Below are 11,860 nucleotides of genomic sequence, written 5' to 3' on the forward strand. Positions count from 1 at the left end.
ATCCTATGAGAGGAGTGGCCTTTTTTGAGAATGTGAAAACACATTGAAAGAGGTGAATACCCCTTTTGCTGGTTTGATTATGTCAGTATCTCACAAAAACAACAGTGGAAATGAAGACACCCAGTAAAGCATATGGCGCATAGTGGTATTGCATATGTGTCTAGTACCATGACATAGGTAGGTAGGGTTTTGAATCCTGCAATTGTTGAGTGTGTGTGTGTGACACTGTTGAGCAAAGTGCTGTGCGTTTTGCTACTACTACTGTATGACATATCAGTAAAACAACTGTATATGCATTGCACACTGCTGGTATCTGTGTGGCAAATACACATATGTACATATGACCTAAATTGGTAACTGTGTGGACAAGATATATATGTACATGTGACCTTATTCACATCATAGGTGTGAAGCCTGCTGTCAACACAACTACACCTGTCACCATTGACATTTTTTGCTGCTGCTTCTTGGACCGTAGCTCACATATGTATGTGTGTATGTGACAGGTCCAGCCACTGTAGTGAGCTGTGCCCTAGGTCATCTGTATCACACACACACATGACAGTTGTTATACAATAGTGTGAGTGTGGGTGTATGCCTGTGGCATATGACAGAAATGCCCAAACACAACACAGTCTGTCAATAATGGCCATTCATGGTAGGTATACAACAAACCCATGTACATGCATACAGACACCTTATTACTTATGTGATACACTGAGGGACATCAGCATAGCCTTGGGGATGTGGATATCAAAGGACAGATGAAATCACATGTGGCTGTCTGTACACATTGGTACATCTGCTACACATTGTGTGCTACTACCAATGTGGTACATTCAGAATACTATGTGTAGCAAATGTGGATGAGTATGCTGTTGTTGGATCATAGCTTCACAACATGTGTTTGTCAACAGGTATGTGTCTGTATGATACGCTCATGGAAGATAGGTGTCTTATCCGGGGAATGCTTTGTAGGCCACTGTATGCATCACCAGATGTGGATGTACATATCCCTAGTGTGTCTGCGTGTACCTAGGATGGGCACATGGCAAACAGGAGTGGTCATGGGAATGTGTGGTGGTCATTACCACTGGTAACTGGTATAGTACAAAACCAGAAAGATTCTAATGCTACTGTGTATCCTACGGCTGTGTGTCAGTTGTCAAGACATCATGTAACGATTTATTAAAATCAGGCTGTTGAGGTTATGTACACTACCAGAATGCTAACCAGTGACCAATATCAACAGTATCACCCACAGCATAGTGTCATACCATGTCATACACACATGTGTACCCAAGTTGTGACATATGTGTAGTGACATGCATATTGGACACCAATAGGAAACATGAAGTATTAACACTGTGTAGTACAGGGCATGTCACCCTTTACATGTGCCCACCATGCACATACATGCAAAGAGTGCACCTCCACCATGTTCACAAATGTACACCTTGTAATCTGTACAGCACACATCATAGATGTTACATCCACTCAACAACACATGCTGCCAGTACCACACACATCAGCCAACTGTTACATGTGTGGACAATCCATGTTTGGTATTAACACCGGTGTATACAAAACAAAATTGATAATCACTGCTGGGATGCATCATGCCTGCTCAGATACACCTACAAGGATATCATTACCCATTACTGTTCACAACATGCTAACATTGCTACACTGCTAGTAGGTCACCCTGTGCATCAGCACCATGTTATCCTGTTCTTGCATCAATGTCACAGATGACAGGAGGTGGCACAGTTTCATCATATGCACAGGGTGTGTGGTTGTTATCCAGAGCCCGACAATGACCCAGCCAATCAACATGTGTGTGTGTGTGTGTGTGTGTGTGTGTGTGTGTGTGTGTGTGTGTGAGGGACAACAGTACAGTATGGGTCAGTGTTGATGTGATATGTGTGTGTGTATGTGTTAGCCCTACGTGTTGGTAGTATGTGTGTGTGTCTGCATGCACACAGTACCCCCTTGTGGCTGACAATTACAGGAGTTTGTGGAACAGCCACAGACTGTACCTGCCAGACTGTACAGATCACTGTCTCTGGCCACGGACACAATACCTGTGCCTGCCAGGGGTGACACGGACTGTATCGGGTACTAAGCCAGACTGAGTACTATCGTCACAGGCAGAGAGATGTTGACTGGACCCATGTCCCTGCAGGGACTGGCCAGAGCCACGTGCACGTGGTTGTCTCGGATGGTCTACCGACAGCCCAGCCACAACATTGCTGGGGCTGGTACTGGCACTACAGAAGTGGCTGGCACTTGGTTGTCATCCGTGTAGGCTGCCAGCTGAGGATGTTGCTGGCATACATCCACGTTGATGTCCCAGCCATCCTGCACTGTCCTGGCACATGGACATAACATTGCGGAGGACATCTAGTGTCTCCCCCCAACGTCTATCAATGACATCGGTGTAATTGCAGATGGCACTGGCAAGGTCACAGATACTGTCATTGATCACAGTGTTATGAGACCTCTGCACCCTTAGTCCCTGCCTGGTGTACCGTTCCATACGTGCCTGTGCTTGCATCACAGCCCAGAACATACCTGAGGTTGTGAGACCTGTGCAGGCACGCCTGCCAGGGGCATTATGCCCAGCGATGCTCCCACGAGAACCCCTGGACATATGCCTATGTGGTACCATTCCGTGTGTCTGGGCATGGCTGCTGTGTGGGGTTACATGTGCCATGGATACCGCACTTTCCTGGTCAATGTCTACCATATGCTGTTCCTCACCTAAGGCCATTGGTGTTGAGGGATGTAATGGCAGTATGTATGTGCACATGGATGGGGTGGAAAGCTGTGTACTGTCAATTGGTGGACCACCAACAAACCCTGTCAAACATGCCTGTGCCACTACACATGTATCATCATGGTCACTATTAGTGGCAGTGACCTCAGGTACCCCGCTGCACCCATCCAACATTACCTCAGCACCTGTGAGAGGTAGACAGGAAGCACACTTTACCATCTGTACAGGATGTTCACACACATGCACACATGAACACATGCACACATGAACACATGAACACATGCACACATGAACACATGCACACATGCACACATGAACACATGCACTCATGCACACATGAACAAATGCACACATGAACACATGAACACATGCACACATGCACACATGCACACATGCACACTAATACACTACACATTCAAGTTGACACACACACACACCAACAGCAATATGGAACATAGTCGTTAGTGGTAGATGGTGGAGTACAGTATCACAATACAAAGAGTCCTCTCACATGTGTCAGCATGCAGGATGTTTGTTGCTCGACAGCATGCAGTGCGAGTGTAGAGAGTCCTTGTAGTTAACAGTATACATGTCGTTGATGCATGTGTGTTGTTCACTGATTGCCCTCACCCTGGTAGACAATGTGTACATGGACACAACATTGCACTGCAAGTCTAAAACACTTTCCAATGTCATGTGCACCATCACTCATAGGTATATAAACCATGTCCGGATGCATACAACTGTCAGGTGTCTAACGATGAATGCTATGTGTAGTACTGCAGGTACTTTAACTGGATGTAGTGTAGTACCATGAACCATCATCAAGTAGCATCATGTGGTCATTCAAGGACACTGATGCATGTCACACTGGCAACTATCTTGCTGTACCTGACCTGCACCACTTAGGCTACATTAAACAGTTCACAGACAGTCGTTGCATGGGCATGTCAGGTGTTTAGTAGGGAACATTGCCTAACATGACTGTGTTGTGTGTTGACGCATGTCACACTGCCCCATGATAGGGCTCTACCCCCAGGTATAGTATGTGTGCTGTGTTGATGACATATGGGATACAGGAGTACAACCTTACAGCAGGTGTCTACATATACCATGTGTATCATATTAACACATACTGCATATGACAAAGTGGTGTATGTTGTGTGCATGTGTATTGATGATGCCTATACAATGTTCACTACAGTGCACCCCACTTGTTTGTGATGCTCTGTGTATTGCATGTGTAAGAGTCAGCTACTCATGTCATTGTGAAGTGCATAGTCACACAGAGAACATGCAGAGCATGCACATTGCATAGGTGTTTAACATGTGTATATGGCCTACAACTCTCCTATGACATGCAGATGTTATATGCTAAATTGACTGTAGCCCACTCACCAGCATGGGTCTCCTGTCTTGCTATCACACCAGAGGGACCTGCAAGGATATGAGACAGTATGTCAGTGTCAACAACTATGGCATTGCTGCTGTGAGTCTGCAATTATACAGTAGTACATGGGGTGACAGTCACAGGCATACAGATAATGTCCGAAATTATCAGTATTGCATGACACCACGCACCACATATTCTGCATACACAGTACACATCTGATTAATGCATATTACAACACTTTGGATAACAGTGGTCTACGGATATGCCATGTTACCTGCAATCTCGTTGTCGCTGTGCTGGGTGACTCCGGCCTCCATGATGACACAGGTTTGTTGTAACGGTTGGCCAGGAGCAGCTCTTCCACTCTGGTGAGGGGGATGTGTGGCAGCACCACCACCTGTGGCAAGCTGTTGTCTGTGGACATCGGAGGCATGCTGCCGGACATGTCTGATTAAATCACTGCAGTGATGGTGTACCTGCTCATAAGTCCAGTTATGCATGCCTACATCATTCACCCGATGGACAACATCCTGCCACAGTGCAGTGCGACCATGCTGGTCCTGTCAGGATCTTGAAAACAGTAGATTGTAATGTTGGATGAGTGCATCTCTGATGACATCCTCCTCCTCAGGGGTATATGATGGCTTTCGGTTATGTGCCATAACACTGGAAGACAATTAAACAGTAATTGTGAAAAAGACATGTTGCACACTCAACAGTCTAATGTACAGACATCATTGAAATGCCATATATAGCAACCTGTTGGCTGTCAGCAGATACACACTTTTAATAACACATATGACTGCTAAGACCACAACTGCCTGACAGTGCCTGGCACATGCTAAATACAAAACCATGTTCTGCACAGCCACAAAGTGAAACAAGTATGTAGGACAATACAACAGTACATGGCATACTGTATGTGACACAATGCAACACCTAGCCACAGGAGGTGTATAAGAAGCTAATGCATACAGACATTTGTCATCCATTTAAATCTATGTACAGTATGGTTATGGTACTAGCAGTACACGACACTACTTGTTGATAGCAAACCCCTCAGTAACATATGTGCACATTCACCACTATAGGTGGCATACTGCTGTACTACACTATACATGTTACTGGATACTCACCTATATCCTGTGACACACATACGACCAAGCACATGTTACAGGCATGCCCACACACACATCAGACATACCTACAATACACAAGGGTATGGCAACCCAGATTACAGTTACCTGTGTACCATACATTACTGTGTGTTAGCACATACATAACCTCATGCCTGAGGTATGTGATGTGTGTGGACTACAGGTAACAAAAGTGTGTTACCAAGCCATGTGGACATAAACCACACTGTGCAGTTGAGGCATACAGCTTCAGGTAGTACTACAGTCCATACGTGACTTGTATTCACTAGTGTTAATCAATAAGCAGACATGTACTGCTTTAGCCTACAAAGGCACACTCCATTCGACAACATGGGACTACATCACAACGTATGCCATAGTGATTTTCAGCCCTGCCAATAGCATACAGACCTTTGGATGGGGTTAGAGCTACAACACTACATACCATGGTATACACAGACTCCCAGTAGTCTATCACACATATACACCTCATTGATACATTCACATACACATTCTCCATCACACACAGTCAACCTCACATAGCATGTTTTGCAACAGGTACATGCGTGTGTGCATCATGTCCTAGGTATCTGATAGGCTGTTATCCATAGGGCCTATGGAAGCATAGACATATGGTACCCTGCACTACGACACACATGTAATGTAGGTTCCTGTGCCCCTGTCATGCAGAGCCACAGGGGTGATTAGCGGGTTGTGTTTCCTATCTCACATGCAATCATCATGGTTATTGATGGCAACTGCTAATGAGGACCTTCATATGCTGTTGATAGGTGGTTGGTTTGACAGTATGGTATGTGTCTGTGATAATGATGTGCCAGTCAAGCATGTTCTGCTTTTTACATTACAAGGTGTTGGGCAGTACAGTGTGTATTTTGTCTGGTGTTCCATCTGTTTACATGGAGCATGTCCAACACCTGTGGGTTTGCCATAGCTTTGTATGTTGGCCAGGGGTGGCCTCTGGGTAGGCGGTATGTGACACAGTGTACATTTGGTTTGGTAAGACAGTCAGCATAGGGCATCTGTTGTAATCTGGTACCACTCTTTGTGAGGTATGTGTCTGGCATCTACTGTTGCTGTGTATGTGTTCTGAGGTACATGCCAACAGGGATATTGTACTCTATGATGGGTGTTATGACTGATGAGTGGAGTGGAACCCTGACCTCTATTTCCATGGATGACACACATTTACTGATGACATATGGACTGTACTAGTTTTACATGACTAGTGTGGCACAGTGATCATCATTAGGGACACTACTGTCCACCTGTATCCCATAGTCTCTTATCATACCTTCGGTGTTGAGTACACTACCACCTATGTGTTAGTTCATGGGTACAGGGCTTTTAACAACAGGGATGGCAATACATGTACAACATTCAGCTGGGAGTGCATTTCCAACACCCACTGGTGTACACATTGATATGCATATCAGCACATATACAGTCCACTTTTCATGGTGGGAATATCAATAATGCTAAGGTTGAGGGGAATACAGTTATGTAATGATATTGCACAGTCTTGTGCAGAATGCATGGAAGGTGTTCTCAGCCCATATATGTTTAGCAGGACCCCATATCTGGGAGACTATATACCTAACAAAGCATACCCACGGCATTTGAACAACACATGTCATATGCCAGCACTGTATGCTGTCTTGTTTGACACACACTATAACCTACATAGATATATGCCTAACCTGCCACACCAACATATAAATGTCCGCCTTTCACAAAAGTTGCAGTATGTCCCTTGATCTATGCACGCATGTTCAGATGCTCAGAAATCAGACACACATGTATCTCAACATATGTGTGTGTGCCATACTGAACACAAAGGTCTACAATGTTGAAGTCCATACACCTCACGGATGACTTATTTGGGCACTTGCTACAGGTGGGTAGGACAGTTGTCATGTGTGCATACAGTAATAGTAGCAAAGGTATACATAGCTGCAAATTGATAAGTATCATTCACTAGTGCTAGCCTGCTACAGCAGTTGCCACCGCTAAACTACACATTATGTGACTATCATGCATGTCTTCCTCTGTGACATCCTAGTTTATCCCTAGGTTCCTGCAATACATCCCAAAACTGTTAGTTAAATGCAGGACTGTACAGACCATAGATGAATACGTTCAGATGTTTCGATATGTACCGCTGACCCACAACTGTCGCTAATTTATGTCCCTACCGTGCCAGTCACTTTCTCCAGTGGCAAATATTTAAGAATGGCAACAGTGCATACATACCTACTGCTATCACCATATGCCGTATATCAGAAGATCAACAAGTACTAACTATGCCGCCATCTACCTACAGGTAATCATAAACTATTGCAGCCATATACCGCCATCTTTCTAGACCGCATCAGTGTATGTTATTTTTTTTGGGGTAATTAAAACGTACTGTTTTTTTTTTTTTTTAATTTTCTCCCGTTTGCCGCGTTTTACAGCGCAAGCTTGCAATGCAACGCATTGTACGTATAGCCCTGGTTCGTTTTATAGGTATCGCATGGCGCGACGCCCCTGCACCAATTGCTGGGCCAGCATTTGGTAAAATGCATACAGCTCAAGCGAGTGTATCGCAACCCCACTGTCATAGCAACTCAATAATATAAATTATTATGGCGCATTCTTTTCAGATATCTGGGAGCGCCCACGCTGTTTGCCGGGAGATTGCTGTAAGTCAGACTGTTGGTATGTCTATGAGAGTGATAGTGTTATGTTGTACTCAGACCTGACTGTTGCTACTTCCAACACTAAGCTATCAGTGTAGAGTTTTACCACCAACAAATGCTGTATAAATAAAATATTTATACCGGCATTGAAGCTTTATTAATTTTGTACTGACTTCTGCAGTGGTTATAGCCATTGCTATAATACCATTGTGTCTTCGCAGGACAACTGACAATTCCTTGTACTGAGTATGCCTACCTGCACAGTTGGTAGACCCTAAACACATGCCATTTTTCATTAAAATGAAGCAGCATTGTATCATTATGCATTAATGTGTGAATACATCCCCAGCCTGGACTTGCAGAATTATGTGTGCATGTGCGTTTATCAGGGCAGGTTGTCTGTCTGCATGGTTCCCCATTCAGAACTTCTTACCTGTTGGTAAGCTGAGGTTGCATTCGTCATTCTTTGTCTGTGCAACTCACAGGTGCCGCTAATTGTTATACCGCATTGTTATAGTCAGTTGCTACCAGTACACGGAAGGCAACCATTGGTATTTCTAAATATACTCCACATATATGGCATGCTTAGAGGCCTAAGAAAGCGTGTATACAGTATAGTCATACCAGGTGTTTGGGCCTCGCCAGCCTATGGGCAGCATAATTTTGAATGGTGTCATGATATGCGCGCAGGAGAGCGTCACGGGTCACTTCGAATGTGCACCACATACAGGGAACAGTAGGTATACTCATTTAGCATGATTATACCTCGCCATGCTAAGTGTCACTGTGTCATTCATTGTGTAATAGCTCCACCATTCTGACTGGTCAGGGATCTTGAGGACACAGCTAAAAAATAGTTTCGCACAATCGTAGTTTATCCCTGGAAAGTTGACTGAGCAGGGAGTGCAGCGGCTCTGCCCTACTCAGATATGCCAGTGTTTCATGCTGCCATGATATCATGTGAAGCAAAGCGCTCTCAAATATTATTTTCTGATTTATTTGCTTCTCACATCACACTCATGTAAATAAATCCACAATGCTTAAAAGAATCCCAGCAGAAGGCTTGTGTTATGGCCTTCCTATATTTCCTACATCAATAATAAATTATACAAGTTTTGCAGCAAAGTTAGTTGTATATCTGTTGTGGCTTAGTGCACTTCATGCAGTCTTATGTGCTTTTCAAGGTCTGGGGCCCTGGACAAAGGTACTTTAATTTTGTTGCTGAGCAGAATAACTATTTGACCTAAAGTGAGCTTGCGGACAAGAAAGTTGTGTTGGCTTATGTGTTTGTTACCAGCAATGCTTAGTTGTTTACACATGCAATATTCGCTAACCCGCTTTACTACTGCTTAAAGTGCTTATCTCTGCTTAAACTCTACGCCTAATTTCTTTTGAAAGAAAAGAAAATGGGGAGATAGGAAAGTGGTGAAAAAGGGACACAAAGAGGGAAAAAGACAGTAGGAAACAAGTTTGGGGTGTGCAGGATGGGTGGAAGGTCCAGTTGCCCATTTTTTTACCAGCAAATAGCTGTATATGTTAAAAATTTGGAGAATAAAACCTTCCACCCTGAGAGGCAAGTGGAGGACAAACATGGCTCTTATGTACTGCCACTACAATTGTCAGTGTACATGTCCAACCTGACATGAGAAATGGGCAGTCATGTATGGGCGCACCTTTCGTAGGTACAGATTGCCTTTTTTTTTTTTTTTTTTTTCAGGGGAGAGGAAAGTGAGGCAGAGGAAGTAGGCATATTTGGAGAGGCAGGTTGGCAGGTAAACAGACGCATAAAAACAAGATGCATACAGGGGCAGAGTATGGACACATGGTGTGGTAAAATACACTGACAGAGACGGATGTCGGAAATCGGGAGCCCATGAGCCCACAGGATGGTAACAGGGACTGAGATCACCACCCATGGGCAGTCACCACTAGACCTTCTACAGACCTGTGGTCAGCTGTAATGGGTCTGTGACAGGAGGGGTAGGCTCATATCACACTACTTGCTCGGCTATATAGGGACAGCGACAAACACTGGATCTCACGCATCACAACCCACCCTCTCAGAGGCACAGGAGTCACCACGCTGTAGGTGAGCCCCATCCCTTGCAGCGCTTCCCACCTGGAAGTGGCACACAGGACCCACGGAGGAGGGTGGCCTGGCTGGCACCAGACTCATGGTTCCAGGTGCAACTGCCAGCTGAGGAGGGACAGGTGGGTCCGCCGACCGGCTCTTCCCATACACATTCTGTGATTAGGTGTGTTTAATTACAACATATACACAGCATTCTAAGTTGGTTGTACAGTACAGTAATATCTCATTAACCCAACACACCAGGGTTACAAGAAGTTGAACAGCAAGAGTAACACATGCATGTATTGAACACAGTGGACACACAACAGATGGAGATGATGGTGCAACAGGCCACCAAGACTGGTGGTTTAACAGTGGGGACATGCATCAAAAGTGGGGTGCAGTTTTATATAACAATAGACATATGTCCCAACAAATGTTATGAGATTAGACACCCATTGAGGTGGTTCGTATTGTTTATGCACATGGAGTAGGGGTAAAAAGAACCCATTAACATCTTATTAGTACTTTTAACTGTACACTATCTTTGTTGACTGCAGGTGTATATCCTGCATGTATTCTTACAATAGGGCAACAAGTTACTTGATTGTGTTATGGGCTTTGAAGGCTTCATTATATACCTGACCTATATCTGACATAGTAACTGTCCAGGATGCAGATGTCACATACTTGTATTAAATTGGACCCTGTTTATGTATCTGCACACTGGTTGTGCCTTCACATGCCTTTCTCACTTGTTTTCTATGCAACCCCACTTGTCAGGTAGCACACTAACATTTCTGGGGAACACCTTTGACAGGCTACTGCAGCCAGATTTACTCTATGCATGTCAGCCATTTCACAACTGTTGAGGACTGTTGCATACTTCACAGCTACTGGCACTTCATTTATCCACTTTAGCGACCTGCACTACTGGGGTTGCCAGCACCCTAATACAACAGTAACATTTCTCTCACTGCAAGTGGCACAACAACATTTCTCGAGTAACTGCATATACACACTGCAAGTATTATACCTTTTTATCTACATTAAACCTTTTCTACAGGCTCTCTCCTTTATTTGACATTACACTGCATACAGTGGAATCTATTCAGGAATATGTTATACCTTACCGATAGTTACAAGACTGTTTCTCAGGCTCACTCACTTTTATTTATGACAGTGCATGCAGATAGTATTCAGACATGTTTTGCTTTTATTCATGGGTTACTACACTCTATCTTCTGGTTGGTCTGATTCGGCGATATGTAAACAGCACGCGGCAGAGGATTTATTCAGGAACGTCGAATGTTTTACGCTTCACAGCCACCGCCACTCTTCATCCACTTCCGCGGGACCGCACAACTGTGGGGTTGACGCACCCACGCCAACAGTACGATTATCGCAGCGGCACAAACAAATACTAAAGCAAGTGACACAGACACACCCAAGCCACCTACATCATATTGAAAACTCTTTTACAGGCTCTCCTTTACTGTTATTATGCATGTATATTTAGGACATATTATAATTTTCTTGATAGGTTACAGCACTCTTTTCAGGCCTCCTGCCTACTTATATGTTATGACATGCAAGGGATAGTATTCCAGAATTATTTTACCTTGACTTCGCGGGTTAGCACACTCTATTTCCTGGCTCACCGACGTTTGTTATATAACAGTACATGCAGAGGATTTAATCAGGACATTTTATTGCTGTTTTTTTAAAATTTTTTTGGGCCTGGAAAACAACCCCCTTTTGGTTTTTAATTTCTTTTTAACT

Source organism: Protopterus annectens, chromosome 1.part1 (genome assembly GCF_019279795.1).
Source record: "Protopterus annectens isolate FY-2018-M chromosome 1.part1, PAN1.0, whole genome shotgun sequence".
In the NCBI taxonomy this organism is placed as follows: domain Eukaryota; kingdom Metazoa; phylum Chordata; order Ceratodontiformes; family Protopteridae; genus Protopterus; species Protopterus annectens.